Raw genomic sequence first — 16,063 nt, 5'->3', positions numbered from 1 at the left:
GAGATCCCCGGAGACAGGAGGTCATCTTCTCCAAGATGGGGGAGCCAGCCAGCGTTGGGATGTCTGTACGCACCCAGGGCTAAGGGTGGGGATAGGGGGGAACCACCTAGGAGTCGTTCGTTCCATCTTTCTCTGGAACAGCTTTGGCCCAGGTACCAGTAGCGTGCTGGCAGAACCAGAAGCTGTGGTCTGCTTTTTAGGGTTACACAAACCCCACCTCAAAGACCTCGTTTCATTACTAGCTGCGACACTCGGGACAAGGCCACCCAACTTGTACAAGGCCATTATCTCGCCCCGCAATGTAAGGGGATAACAGTTCCTGACGTTTAGGGATCGTGGGGAAATTGACTCGCTCGCCTAGGAAAGCGCTTAATGCCGGTAGGCGCTCTGTTGTTTCTGGGGAGTCAAAGTGGAGTGTCACACGTCACCCTTCCCGAAGGAAAGGTGAACCTAGAAAGAGTCTAAGATCGTAGCCCAACCTCTGCCGCGCGCACAACTTTCCTGTGAGTGAAATTAAGCATCCTTTTTTTCCATCCTTCCCTCCCTCTTTAATCTGGATCTCGTGTCTGTGAGCCACAGCGGGTGAAACTAAACCCGGAATCTGTGCAGAGTTCCTGAGTCTGCGGCGGTGGCAGAGGCAATGCAATCCCAGCCAGTGGAGATCCTGAGCGCTAGGCTAACTGGAACCCGCCGCCTCGGGGCTGCGTGTCACCATCTACTCTCCCTCAGCTAGGGAAAACTGCTCTACTGACCATGCCCTGGACGACTGCGGGTGATCATCCCTCCGCTCCCCGGAAAGAAGAACCCCCTGCAGCAGCCCCGCACCCCTTCCTCCCTAGAGTGAGCGTTCTGGCTGGAGGGACAGGTATGAAAAAAACGGGCCCTAGCGAGTAAGTCGTGTTCTGTGACACTGGCTGCCAGACGAGCACACTTCGTGTCTCACGTGAACTGTCACCGATTAACAAGAAGTAGATTGGCTTTATCTTTTGAGTGTAAAACTCAGTGTGATCAATCTGTGGGAAAGTTGATATCACCTCCAGTCCCCACCCTCCCCCACTGGCCCTTTTCCATTGGCAAGCTACAAGCACAGACCAGGTGTCACCGGCACTTAACAGAAAGCGGCACCAGACTGGCTGCATCTTTGAAGGAAGTCTCAGTCTGTCTCTACTGCCCTAGGTTGGCCTTGGCCAACTGTCCTCTAGATATGAGCCTTTGGCAGGCTTTACTAACGGACTGAATCTTTATAGCTAAAATCAAGGACTAACCTGTGATAGGTAAATTTTTTGCCTTACTAGCTGAGTCTTTATAGCTAAAATCAGAGGCTAGCCTGTAATTGATAAATAAGTAAATAGTTTTTAAGTCTCCATTAGCTGGGGACAACCACGGTGAAAGGATAGCACGAACACAGAACACCACCACCACCCCAGCCTTTTCCCAAGCTCTCTTTCTCTTTATGCATTTTGTCACGTTCTTTTGTCTGATTAACTGAACAGTATACAGGGTGTGTCTTGGAGACCTTTGTCACAGGAGAGACAATGAGGGAAGAGTAGGTATTCCTGCCTATTCTGCCTGGTGAAACAAACAAACAAACAACAAAAAGGTTCAACAAAGCCTCGATTTTTTTTTTTTTTTTAACTGAAAAGGCTATGAAACCTTTTACGTCTCCTCGGTAGTTGTTTAGAGCGCCCCCCTGTGTCTGCATATTAAAACACAATGTGAAACTTTTCAAAGCACCTATTGAGGTTATAGCCAGGGCATTAGAGTGCAGAATATCAGTTGTCATTGTCGTACATTCCAGGGGAGTTTTCAGCTGATTCTCGTTAGAAACTTCCGTTGGGCTCCAGCCACGATTACAAGAGCTACCACGGTAAAGGGATCTAGCCATTGGGAAGTGGGGGGGGCTGCCAGCGTCTGAAGATCTTTCCTGTGATAAAGAAATGAATCCCCTCGTATTCTAAGAGCCCACTTTCTAAAGCAGGCACTAACGCCAGCCTCCCTTGCATGGGTTCCCAATTGAACCTCAATGAGCAGACTAAACTAGAGAAGCGCTTATAGTTCCATCGTGCCGGTTGGTTAGAGCGCCCTCCTGTGTCTCCTCATTAAAACACAATTGTGAGAAGTTTCAAAGCACCTAGTTGAGGTTACAATCACGCTATCCAGAAAGACCCAGCTCTACTTACCTGGTGCAACGTGGATGACGTCGCCACTAGAAAAGGGTGCAGAGAACTTTGGGCTTGCTACCCTCTTCACTGAGCCCTTCAAGCTGGGTTGTTCTGCTCTGAGGACTCCAACTGCTACGCAGTGCCCAGCAGTAAATTATCTAGAGCTGTTTACATGACTTACAACTAAGAAAACGACTCGACTGGTGTTTGTTGAGCAGCTACTTAGAGACAGAGGGACTCAGAACTATCCAGAGACCATCCTTGCCTCCCAGAAATCTCGATTATAGCTCTATTACTGAACTCAGGCATAGATGGAGCACCTGGAACAACTGTTGATTTTTGCTGTTCTACGAGGCCAGAATGAGTGCAGCACCCTTTATGGTCCTCTCACTGTGTGCTCACATGGTATAAAGAGTCCTAGTGTCTCTTCTACCAACCATCCTAATCCCATGATGGACCCTATCCCGAAGACCTCAACAAAATAGCCACCTCCCAACGGCCTTATCCCCTAAAACCATTACACTGGGGGCTTCAACATATAAGCTGGGGGTGGGGGAAGGACATGGACGTATGAGAACACAAGTTGGGCCACTAGATGTTGGTACTGAAGAGGTGCAGACAGGAGAATCTCTGGGGCTCACTATCTGGTTAAATCAGCAGGCTCTAAATTCAGTGAGAAACTCTTGTCTCAAAATATAAAGAGCAGCAGAGGAGGACACCTCACGTTGACATCTGATACTCCCACCATGCATGTGTGCGTGCATGCACACACACATACACTCTCACACACACATACACACTCTCTCACACACACATACACACTCACACATACATACACACTCTCTCACACACACATACACACTCTCTCACACACATATTCATACTCACACAATACACACTCATACACACTCACACAATACACACTCATACACACTCACATACTCACACACACACAGAGAGAGAGAGAGGGAGAGGGAGAGAGAGAGAGAGAGAGAGAGAGAGAGAGATTGATTAACTATTGGGCAATTGATGTGTGGCTAGCCTGGATTTCAAAACAAGAGTCGCTGGTTGAAGACACAGAATGGATCTAAGCATGGTAATCCTGAGAAAGCTGAGGCAGGAGGCGCCTTCGTTCAAGGCTAGCCTGGAATACATAGTAAGTTTCAAAGCAGCCTGAGCCCCATAGGAGCTCTGTGGTGGTGGACTGGGACAACCAGACTGTAGAAAACCTGAGTAAAGCTATACCATTGGCTTGTAACAAAGAAAACTCAGGGCTGGAGAGAAGGTTCAGAGGCCAAGAGCACTAGCTGCTCTTCCAGAGAACCCGCGTTCAATTCCCAGCATCCACACAGCAGATCACCGCTATAACTCCAGTTCTAGGGGATTCTACACTCTCACACAGATACACATGCAGGCAAAACACCAATGCACACGAAACAAAAAGAAACTAAAAGAAAAATCACAAATATGGCCCCATGGAATATTAAACACTTTTAGCAGTGTGCTAGATGCCTATAGGAAGCTCCATTATCTGCATGTCCTACTCGGAGCTCAGAGAAGAGAAAAACACTTGCAAAAGAAGCTGATAGGAAAGACTCTGGTGAAGCTAAGGCTCGCACAGACCTTGATGGATGGGCTTATGCTCCACCTCCCGGCTGGGATCGTCCTACGTTTTTTATTGCCTGCAGAATTTGGAATGCAAGTGCCGGAGCTTGGTCGGTTGGGAGAGTGGCATCCGAGCCATAAACAGCTTGGCACTCCCCCTCCACAGAGTAAAAGGCCACAGGCTTCCAACCACTGAGGTTTCCACCCCATCCGCAACAACACTTTGTATAGAAGAGACAAACTGGTGAACTGGCTCAAAACAGTCCAGTGCCGGCCCCAGGGTGTTTACATGGACTAAATGTGGAAAAACTGAGTAAAGCAAGCCGGGCAAGCTGGCTGTGGCTTTTTTTTTTTTTAAACAGCACTATTTCTCTGGAGCATTAATTTGCCTGCAGCCATCCTAGGATTTCAGCTTCCAGATCAGGATCCTTAATGTGGCCAACGACCCCTGTATGAAAGTCCTCAAAAGTGGCATCATCCCATCTCACATGACACACATGCCTCCTCACGACCCTCCTTTCTCTGCTTCTTGCCACTGTGTCTTTTCCGTTCCTCTGATTGTATCCAACTCAGTGCTAGCACTTTGGTCCACAGTTTGAGTCCACTCCAGTTTGTAACTATGTATTATTTGTTTGACTATTTGAGTAATGCCCATCCCCCTCCTGGGAGAAATTCCACGAAAGCAGCAGTTGGGTTTGGTTCTGCTTCTAATTTCCACAGATCCCGACACAAAGCCTGACACACAAAAGGAGCTCATTTAATATTCGTAGAATGGTTTTGCAAATGAAATATACTGTGAGCCTCCAAGACAGGAAGAGATTATTCAGCCTTGGCTAAATTGATTTGAGCGCTCACCCCATGAAGGATTTATTGAGGGGTCAGAATTCTCCAGCAGCACAGTTTGGAAGGCACTGAGTCAGGGGCTGCACAGAAATGAAATCCCAATCCGATTTGCTGGACGATCCCAGAGGACTATGCAGAGGCAGCTGTGGGTGGGTCTACTGTGACATCTTTCTTACTTCTGTCCCCTCTTTTACACATAATGATCTCCATCCAGTTCCCTAAATCCTTTTATTCAGATGACATTGAAACCCTTACATGGTGGCGCATGCCAGTGTTTAGGGAGCTGGGGCAGTAGGATCAAGACATCAGGCCAGCTGAGCTACAGAGTGACTTCCAGGCTAGCCTGAGCTATACAAGGAGACCTTGTTTCAAACAAATCAAAACAAGACATGAAAGGCAATAAATAACTCTTCTTGTAAAGATAATTTAATGAGACTTCATTTGAGCACTTTATGCATAGTTTCGTTTTTCTCTTGAATATGTATCCAAAAAAAGCCACATAAAACTTGGTTTTAACAAGGTTCTTGAGTAACTCAAAGGAATTTTCTAGAAACCAATCCATGCTACCACATTTCTCTGGGGAGAGGCCATATCCTGTTACAGATCAATTCTGAGGATGAGATGAGAAATGGATAAGAAGTTCTACTCACACTTAACTTCCCTGAATCATAAACCACAGTGATGGCTTTAATCTGCTCAATTATCAACCGTCTCTAGCCCCTACACAAATGCTAAATGAGCCCTGACGAAATCATCAAGACTTTCAGATCCGAGGAGCCTGGCATCTGCAGGGCAAAGACTGTTGCCAGGCATGCCTGTGTGAAGAAGGATACCTTCAGCTGAGGGAGGATACCACGTTAGCCAGCCTGCCTAGACCCTCGCCGCCACACTCTCTGCTTCCCAGGGAACGGAGGAAGGCAGAAGTCAGGGAATGCACCGGGGACAAGTGGGAGGGCCAGGCCACCAAGCTAAGTTCCTTGCTAAGGGGTATGGGGACTTCTGAAACTGTAGGGAAACAATAATTAAGCTGGAGCCAAAATGCTCCATTCCCTTGCAATAACTGTCCCCATCAAGTTCAATAACTGTCCCCATCAAGTTCAAAAGAGCTAAATGAATAGACCCTGTCTTAGTTAGGGTTTCTGTTGCTGTGATGACACACCATGACCAAATGCAAGTTAGGGAGGAAAGGGTTTATTTAGCATATACTTCCACATTGCTGTTCATCATCAAAGGAAGTCAGGACAGGAACTCACACAGGGAAGGCACCTGGAGGCAGAAGCTGATGCAGAGGCCATGGAGGAATGCTGCTTACTGGCTTGCTCCCCATGGCTTGCTCAGCCTGCTTTCTTACAGAATCCAGGACCACCAGCCCAGGGGTAACACCAGCCACAATGGGCTGGTCCCTCCCCCATCATTAAGAAGATGCTTTATGGCAAGATCACATGGAGGCATTGTCTCGGTTGAGTTTCCCTCATCTCAGATGACTGTATGTGTGTCAGGCTGACATAAAAGTAGCCAGCACTGACCCATAACCACAAGAAAAGATAATAAAATAATGGCTAACCTATCTAGTCACTAACCCCAAAGCATCAAAAATATATGGCTCCTTGGACACATTTCTTTATACTACCAAACTCTTTGCCAAATTCAGGTTTTTATTCATTCTGGTATTTACACAGCAGAACACAGCTAAGAAAAAAAAATGTGTGTTCTACTAAATTAGATCTATGGCCACCATGTCAGCTGGCTTAAAATAGTATTTCCCTAGGCTGTTTGCCCCTCTTCGCCTTCTCATAGGCCACTCTTAATCACCTCTCTTCTCAGACTGCCAACACCTTGCCATCCTCATCCGCAGCTGACAGCCTCACTTCTATTTTATTGGGAAAACAGAAAGCAGGAAAGAATACATACACGGTTACATTCCAGGTCTGTACTCTCCACCTGTGTCCTCAGCCTGCTTTCTTGTCACTTAGGAAGAACTGTCTGTACTTCTGTCTCAACAACATACACACAAAGACGTGTGTGCATGCACACACACACACACACACACACACACCAGATTCTATTTCTTCTCATTACATAAGAGCATTACTACAACTGTTTTTCCATTTCTCATTACCATCAACATACAAACATGTAGACTCTGTTGTATATAATAAAAGATAATACAGGTGAATAGAGAGGAGGCTGAGATGAATTACACTTTAGAAGACCATGGCGTTGTAGCCATCCATGGTCATGCCCTGAAGGGAGAAAGCAAGATGAAAAAAAAAAAAAAAGTTCCAGGAGAGACAAATGTCAAGGATAGCATGACAAAAAAGAAAAGACACCTAGCCTTCAGTTCCAAAGAACAAAAGGAGTTTCTGATGCTTACAGGGTCTTTCTTGGGGAGCATGGGAGTGGGGCGGGGTTCCACATCACGTGACCCAGGTTAAATGCCAGAATTCAGAAAGCAGAACTGGCATTAGATGAGAGAAAACTGAAGGGGCTGAAGACGCTTGAGGCCCCATTGGAAGAGCGCCAATACCAACCAACTAGAACTCCCAGGGTCTAAACCGCCAGCCTGGGAACATGCTTGGAAGGACCCATGCCTCCAGCTGTATATGTAGTGGAGGATGGCCTTGTCAGGCATAGGTGGGAGAGGAGGTCCTTGGTCCCATGAAGGCTGGATGCCCCAGGGTGGGGAAATCGAGGGCAGGGAGGAGGGAGTGGGTAATGGGTAGGGGCACATCCTCGTAGAAGTAGTAGGAGGGGAGACAGGATAAGGGGTTGGGGGAGGGAATGGGGAAAGGGAATAACATCTAAAATGTAAATAAATAAAATATCCAATGAAAAAAAGAAAACAAAAAAAAAAGAAAGAAAGAAAGTTATTCAAGGTCATCTTGGGCCTGGGTATCAGAGTGGTTGGGCTTGCTCTCAGCTGTAATTCGGAGGGAGACTGCAAGGTCACAGGAAGCTTCCCTTATCAGCTCTGTCTGGGGAGAGGCTGCAGTGAGTGGTCTGATTTCTAGGAAGTGGGGAGATGGGAACCTATGACATCATGCACTCCGTGGAGGGAGAAAAAATGCTTATTAACTCCACTTCCCAATCTACACCCACATATTTCTCTGCTGTCCTTTAAAGATGTACCTATGACACCAGGTGTGGTGACATGTATCTGACATCTGGAGGATGAGACAGATTGTGAGTCCAAAGCCAGCCTATACTAGCTATTGAAATCTTGATGGGGGTGAGGGTGGGGTTACATAGGCCCCCTCAGTTCCAGTTCCTCTCTTTCCCAATACCCCTTGAGCTCCAGCCTGACTTGGCCCCCACCACCCAACACAACTGCCATCATCAGGTCACCAGGTCACCAATGGCCTCCACCAAGCCTTGTCAACCCCAGCACTCACCTTAGCACAGCATGAGCCACTCTAAGTTCCCTCTCCTCTCTCTAGTCAGCTCTGCTAACTGACAATTGGTGGGGTACCCCAAGGATCAATCCTCCCAATTTCATTACCCACGCCATTGATGATCAGTCTCCTCTCAGACTGAAAAGCCATTGATAATGTCCTTACCAGCATGTAGCTCCAGACTAAACTCCTCCCCTGGACTCTGGAATTGTTTGTAGCTATTTCCTCCTAATTGAAACATTCCCTCCTGGAAGGAAGAGGGAGGCATTTGACTCAGGAAATTAATGAAACTTAAGAAGTTCAGAAAGTTACAAGATTCATGAGGTCCCTCCCAAGGTTGTAAATGCAGCCCACAGTTGCTGGAAAGAGGAGACTATCCCAGCCAGCCATCTGACTGCTAGTCATGAATACCCAAGGATGCAACTTTTGTGAGCATGCACCCATGCTAGGGTGGCATTTTTGATCCTGCAGCTACATTCATGTTTCTATATGTAACCAGTCGTTGGTAATTCTATAAATAACTCCAATATATCATGGGTTCACTAAACTAGACTTGAATAGAATTGTTTTGGTCTGTTGTAGATAGCATCTCTGGAGTCAATAGACACTTTTTTGTCTTCCCTAGGAAAAGTCACATAACACATACCAGGCCAAAGGACATCTGAAACACACTGTGTCCAAAACTGAAACTCAGATTGTCTCCCGAAATTCACTCCTGTCTCCATCTTTTCAAACTTAGTAAATGGCCAACTATCCTTCCAATAACAACTGGAATCAGATTTGATTTCTTTTTCTTATCCCCTATCTAATTAACCCCAGAAGCTCCATTCGATGATTATTTTTGATTGTCAACTTGATCAAACCTAGAGTCATCTGGGAAGAGAATCTCAGTGACGGACTGTATCGATGAGGCTGGCCTGTAGGCATGTCTGAGAAGATTATCTGGATTATATGAATTGATATGGGGAGACTAAGCCCACTATAGGTGGCACTATTCCCTTGGGTTTGGGCCCTGGACTATATGAATGGAGAGGCAGACAGTAAGTAGGCTTGCATTTATTCTTTCTTTGCTCTTGACTGTGAATATGATTTCACCACAATGATGGACAATGATGCGGAAATGTGAGCTAAAATAAAGCCTTTATCACTTAAGTTCTTTATGTCAGGGCATTCTATCATAGCAACAGAAATTAAACTAAGACACTTCTGTAGGAGGATCTAAGGTAGGAGGAATAAGGAAAGGAAGAGGAGTAAGGAGAGAAAAAGGAAGAGGAGGAGCTAGGGGGAGAGAGAGGTAGGAGGATGGAGAGCCATGCAGGTATAAAGAGCAATCGCAGGTGACAACTTTTATTTAGGTTAGGTAATTGGGAAACAACTCTCTTTGTATGGGCATATTGTTATTGAGCATTACTAAATATATAAAGCCTTTGATTAATATTTAAGCATTAGAGTCTCATTTTTTTTTTTTAACTGGGGCTTGCATGGATGGTGGGATGGTCTGGGCATGGCCCAGCCTGGCAGAAACAGCGTGGAAGATTGGTAGAACCATCTCCCACGCTGGTGTCTCGTGGGTGGCAGGGCTGGTGTTTCTGGCTGGCCACTTATAGCTGCAGCCCACACATGGCCTCTGGCCACAGAACATGGCTGAGCTAGGCAGAGTCACTACAGCTTAAATAGTCATTGGCCTGACCAGCAGGTGTTTTAAATAATTACTTCAACACACTTCCCCTCCAAGGTTTCTCCAGTCTGGCTCCTTTGAACATCTCCTTTGCTCCCACCATGGTCCAATCTCCAGTGCCTTTTACCTATAATAAACCACACCCTCCATTTGGACCGAGAGCACCTCTGGCTCTTCAAGGCTCCCTCGACCTTCTGATGTGAGTTCTTAGAGCTCTCCCTCTTTCAGTGTGGCCTTTCACATCCTGGGCATGGTCCCCCATTGGACTCTGGGATGATGCTGATGGGGCTTACTCTCCAGTCTGTGCTCGGTCTGTCTTGTGTAGATCTGTCTTTCTAATGCTTCCTGGCCATCAGCTTTAAAGGGAAACCCCCTACCTTGCAATCACCTGCTTGCCGTTCTCAACTTCGCTTTCATAATGCTTTCCGTCAGCGGTCATGTTCCCCATCTTGACTGTGTATTTGTACATGACCTGCTTCCCCAACTAAAACACAAAGGATATTTGTTCATCTGATCACTGCTATAACCCTTAATGCCAACGTTTCTCTATTAAATCAACACACAATAAATTCCTAAAGTACCTAAATTTTTTTCGGAGTAAGAAATAAAATCACTCAAATTCTTCTTACTGAGCCAGAATAACACTGATATCAAATCTAACAAAGACTGAAAACAAAAGAGAAAAAGGAGAAAACTACAGACCAACCTGATTTAAATAATTCACATAAAATATTAGCAAACAAAGCATGTGAAAGGGGAAAAAAAAAACGATTATTAAGTAATTCCTAGATTCAGTCTAGAAATGAAACAAGCATAGATAAATACAAGTAAATCTATGAATATAGCCGGGCAGTGGTGGCGCACACCTTTAATCCCAGCACTTGGGAGGCAGAGGCAGGTGGATTTCTGAGTTCGAGGCCAGCCTGGTCTACAGAGTGAGTTCCAGGACAGCCAGGGCTATACAGAGAAACCCTGTCTCAAAAAAAACAAAAAATTAAAATAAATCTATAAATATAATTCAGCATGTTTGTACATCAGCAGAAGACAAACTTTTTTTAGTAAGTTATTGAAGAATCAGAAATAAGATAATTCAATAAGGATGTAAGTTATCAGCAGAGCACTTGCCTGGCAGGCAGAGAGACTGCTTTGAATTCCAGTTACCACCCCTCCTTACCCAAAATCAGCAGAGTTGTGTGTGGTGATGCATGCCTGTAATCTCAGCCTCCAGAGACAAAAGGATGGCAAGCTAAAGCCCATCTGGGACTGGAGCCAGGGCTCAATGGTTAAGAACCTGGCCACACTTCCAAAGGTTCAATGTCCAGCACCTACATAGCATTTCATGGCCACCTGTAACCCCAGTTCCAAGGAAACGGGTGCCTTCTTCTGGCCTCCTCAGACCCAGAGAATGTATATGGTTCATGGCCATACATGACGCACAAAACAACCATACGCATAAAATAAAAGGAGTTTTTTTGAGTTTTAAAAAGTTTCAGTAATAAGAATGATTGCTAATCTCAACTAATTTCAAAATGATTGCAATCTCCTTGGGAAGCAAAGAGGCAGATGGGTCTCTGTGATATCAAGACCAGGTTGGTCTATGTGGTGAGGCCCAGGATAGCCAAGGCTACATGTAGAGACCCTACTTCTGAAAACAGAGCAATAAAAACAAATGATTGTATATTTAATACACAAAAGTCTAACACAGTCTCACCAGCAACTCATTAGCAAAGCCTGGCCTAGATATCCCAGTGATGGTTTCTCTTCCTCTTCCATCTCTGTGCAGCGGACTACCTAGAAGGGCAAGCTTCTGGACGTCATGGTGCTTTTTGCTGAAGGGCACTCACTGTCCAAATATTTCATAGTATCCTATAAACTGTGAACTCCCACAAATGCACTGTTTAGCTAAAGTGTCGCCTTAACTAAATTTACACACCATAAAACATAACGTAAAAGAAAAAAAATTACAAACGCAGATGATAAAACATTTTTCCAGGCACGACTGGCTAGATTTCACCGTTTCCATTACTGCTTCTTTGTTAATTGTTTATGTGTCTTTTTTTTAATCTTCTGTGAGCAAGCAAATGGCAGAAAGCTCAAAAGATTCAAGAAAAATAAAGGCTTTTCTGTGAGCCTAAATCAGTTCAGATAGTGATAAAAAAAAAAAAATCAAGTCCGTGGTTCGGGGAATAGCAGCAAGCAGTGCTGAGCCTGCTTCTGATGGCTCGCTGTGCAGTGGTGTTCTAGGCTTGTACCTTTGGAGGAGCTCGTGAGGGACATACAGAGCTCACTACATAAACAGAGAACATGAACAGTTTCTGTAGTTGCTGTGAGGCAAAAATCAGAAACTTAGCATGACGGGACACACTAATCTCAGCACTCTGGAGGCAGAAGCCAGAGAACCAAAGTCCAAAGTCAGCCTTTCACAGACATTCTCTCAAAAGCCAGAGGTACATAGAGGCCCAGGGATGGGGGGGGGATGGACCTCGTTGGTAGAAGCCTAGTATGTGTGAAGCCTGACTTAAGTCTCCAGTGCCACTACCAAAAGAAAGGTTTTATTCGGGCTAGAAGCTCACCAAAGGCAGCAGTGTGAACTCAGCAGGGACCTGAGATAAATAAAATGAGCCCATAAGACCAAGAAAGGTGTCCTGTCCTGTCCCCTGTCCAGCCCACACCTACTCCCTGCCCCCTCGGAACCTGGCATCTATGAGTTCAGTACCTTCAGAGATTTTAATCCATTCGTTCCCCTGGGAAGAGACTCCATGGAAGACACATTTGAAAGCCAGTTGCCTCCCCGGTTGTCTTGGCTGTGTGGCAGAACCCCATTCATCCAAGTCACCTCCCTCTTTGAATCCTGACTTCCAGGAACAGAGCGATCAGAATTCTGCTAATCTGTTATGAAGCAGGATAGAGAGACGGGGAAGCTAGAGGGACACAGAACTGGAGAGCGTCCCTCGTCCTGGGATCTAATCTGTGCGTGTCGCTAATTCAAGGTCAAGAAACTTTAACCCAATTGATAAAGCCATAATTGTCCACAGAGATGATGCTTGTTTTAAGAGAAACCAAAGGCAGGCGCGTGGTGGAACATGCCTTCGATATCAGTACTTGGGAAGCAGAGACTTAAGAAGCTCTGTGGTCTGTGGTTTATGAAGCAGGTTCCAGGCCAGCCAGGGCTACATAGTGAAGCTATGTATTAAATAATAATTAATTAATTAATTAATTAATTAATTAATTTAAAAAATCAAATGAAAAAGCAGACTGTACTTACTTGGTGGCCCGGAGTTTTAGTGAGTTCATGTTCCTGTCTCACCTCTAATTCTAAACAACACACCTCAAACACCCATCTCACAGGGCTGGAGAGATAGCTTAGGATTCAGAACACCAGCTGCTCTTCCAGAGGCCCAAGTTTGATTCCCGTCACCCACATGGTGCACACAATTGTCTACCGATCCAGATCCAGGATTTATGAGGCCCTCTTCTGGCCTTAACCAGACAAATGATGCATGGACAGACATCAAGGTGTGACCTTGTCGGAGGAAGTATGTCACTTTGGGGATAGGCTTTGAAACCCTTCTCTTAGCTGCTTGGAAGACACTCTTTCTGGCGGCCTTCAGATCAAGATGTAGAACTCTCAGCTCCTCCTGCACCATGTCTGCCTGGATGCTGCCATGCTGCCTCCCATGATGATAACAGACTGAACCTCTGAAACTGTAAGGAAGCCCCAATTAAATGTTTGCCTTTTAAAGAGTTGACTTGGTCACAGTGTCTCTGCACTGCAATGAAACACTGAGACAGGAGTGGACTGTAAGTGTCAGGAAGCATGGCCCATCGGTTCCCTGGAAGGCCAATGCACTGACTTTTCCCGTTGGCTAAAGTGTTACTCCTAAAGGCTCAGAGCTGAGGCCTGGCCTGGAGTTGTTCTTGCCTTAAAAGGATAAAACACTCACTCAGTCACATACATTGTGTAATATATATGCTTATGTACAAGATGTCTGGAAATCACAGAATTCCAGACATAGGAAGGGATGCATTGGATAATATAATGGAGTAATCGAGAGCAGCATAGAGTCTAGGCAGGTGAGCACCTGTAATCAGACCCAGCATTTAAGCCACAGAAGATGACAGACTGCAACAACTCAGAGGCCCACCTAGTCTACATAGTGTGTTCCAGGCCAGCCAAAGCTCAGAACATTGATTTATCTCCAAATATAAATAAATAAATAAATAAATAAATCAGGTATGTCTTAAACATGCAAATTTAGGTGAAAAAGCAAGTTACAGATGAATGTATATAATGTTTAAATTTGTATCTAGATAGCAAAGAATGGGGCTAGAGAGATGGCTCACTAGTTAAGAGTATCAGTGAGGGGCTGGAGAGAGATGCTCAGTGCTTGTGCCTCCATAGGATCTTGGTTCAATTCCCAGCACCCACATGGCAGCTCACATGTTAGTCTGTAACTCTAGTTCCAGGAGATCTCATGCCCCCTTCTGCACTGCATGATATACATACATGAAGACAAAATACCCATACTCAGAAAATAAAATAAATTGATTAAAGGAAAAAGAGCACCAACTGCTCTCCCATAGGACCCCTCACCCCCATTTAATTCCCAGCATCCACACAGCAGCTAACAACCATCTATAACTCCAGCTTCTGGGCTTCTGGAAGCTTCTGTGGGCAGCACACACATGTACAATAAATCTCTTGCATGAGGCTTGTTGTGCAGTGTGACATTGTGTCATTTCTTGGCTATTCTCAACTGCCAGGATACCTTTCCGCTCAGAGCTGTAACACTTACAGTAGAAACAGATCATGATTAGGAAAGCCAGTGCTAGATACCGTAATCGCAGCACTACGGAAGTCGAGGCAGGAGGATCATGAGTTCCAGTCCAGCCCGTGCTACATAAACCTTTCTACAAAAATAAATAAATAAATAAATAACCGTCAAAGAGGAGAAGGAAGAACAGAAAACAGAGCAAAAAACCAACATAATCTTCCTTGTTCTCATTTGTCAGCAACCAACCTTCTCTCTGTGATTGGATCGATCAGTCACACCAGCTGTAGTTCTTGGGCAAACTGTGTCCTCAATCCAATGGGGGCTCTGTGTTGCCTCCCGCAGACTTCCTGTCTTGGAAACCAAGACTTTCAAGCCAACAGAGCCCAAAGTTGCAGGAACTGAAGGCCAAAATTCTGTGAACAAGTTAGGTGCAGTGATTCACAGAGCCTCTTCTACATCTGCCCCTTGGTCTGCAGCGTGTTATACTCTGTCTTGGGAAAAGCCCCACCATACTTTGATCACTGGCTCAAAGCTTGTACCATACCCTGCAAACAGAAACCTCAGCGCTTCAGGCCGCTGTTCTCGGTTGGCGCCATATTTCCCCCCAACCTGGCCCAATGGGACTTCAATAGGAACAGTTAGTCATGTGGATTCGTCCTTGTTGTCGCTTTTTCCCACTGCGAAATCATTCTGTGGTCAGATGTCATGTTATACAGGCGACATTACGGTGTATAAGGCATTCCCTGAGGCCACAGGTGGTGGTGGTGTCCACGGTGGGAAAGGAAATCCATATTCATGTGGTGGTACACACCTGAGACTCCAGCACTCAGGAAGCCGAGGCAGATGGGTCACAAGTATGAGGTCATACTGGACTATATAGACCCTGCCCTGCCCCACTAAAATGAAGGAAGGAAAAGAGGAAGGAAGGAGGGAGGGAAGGAAGGAAGGAAGGAAGGAAGGAAGGAAGGAAGGAAGGAAGGAAGGAAGTTAGTTAGTTTAACATTCGGAGTAGAAAGTCATCCACGCCTTTAATCGGGAGGTAGAGGCAGGCGGATTTTTGAGTTCGAAGCCAGACTGGTCTACAGAGTGAGTTCCAGGACAGCCAGGGCTACACAAAGAAACCCTGACTGGAAAAAAAGAAAGAAAGAGGAGGAGAGAGAGAGAGAGAGAGAGAGAGAGAGAGAGAGAGAGAGAGAGAGAGAGAGAGAGAGAGAGAGAGAGAGAGAGAGAAAGGAGGGGAGAAAAAAAAAAGAAAGTCCACACTCAGTGTTAGTATTCTGTCTAAACTCCACCCCCACAGTTACCCGGCAACAGCCAGGTATGCTCCTCCCCACAGTTACCTGGCAACAGCCAGGTAGGCCTGGCCCACTATAAAAGGGGCTGCTTGACCCCTCTTCTCTCTCTTGCACTCTTGCTCTCTTGCTGTCTTGATCTCTTGCCTTCTTGCTCCCCCTCTGTCCCCTCGCCCCTTCCCCCTCTCTCTCATGGCCAGCCTCTACTTCTCTACTCTCTCCCTCTCTCTGCCTTTCTCTGTCTCTACTACCCTCTTAACCCCTCCCCATGCCCTGAATAAACTCTATTCTATACTATACATAGGCCCGCTGAGAC

The sequence above is a fragment of the Arvicanthis niloticus genome, chromosome 14, assembly GCF_011762505.2.
Source record: "Arvicanthis niloticus isolate mArvNil1 chromosome 14, mArvNil1.pat.X, whole genome shotgun sequence".
Classification (NCBI taxonomy): domain Eukaryota; kingdom Metazoa; phylum Chordata; class Mammalia; order Rodentia; family Muridae; genus Arvicanthis; species Arvicanthis niloticus.
The sequence above is the reverse complement of the archived record's forward strand: the minus strand, read 5'-3'. Positions refer to the sequence as shown.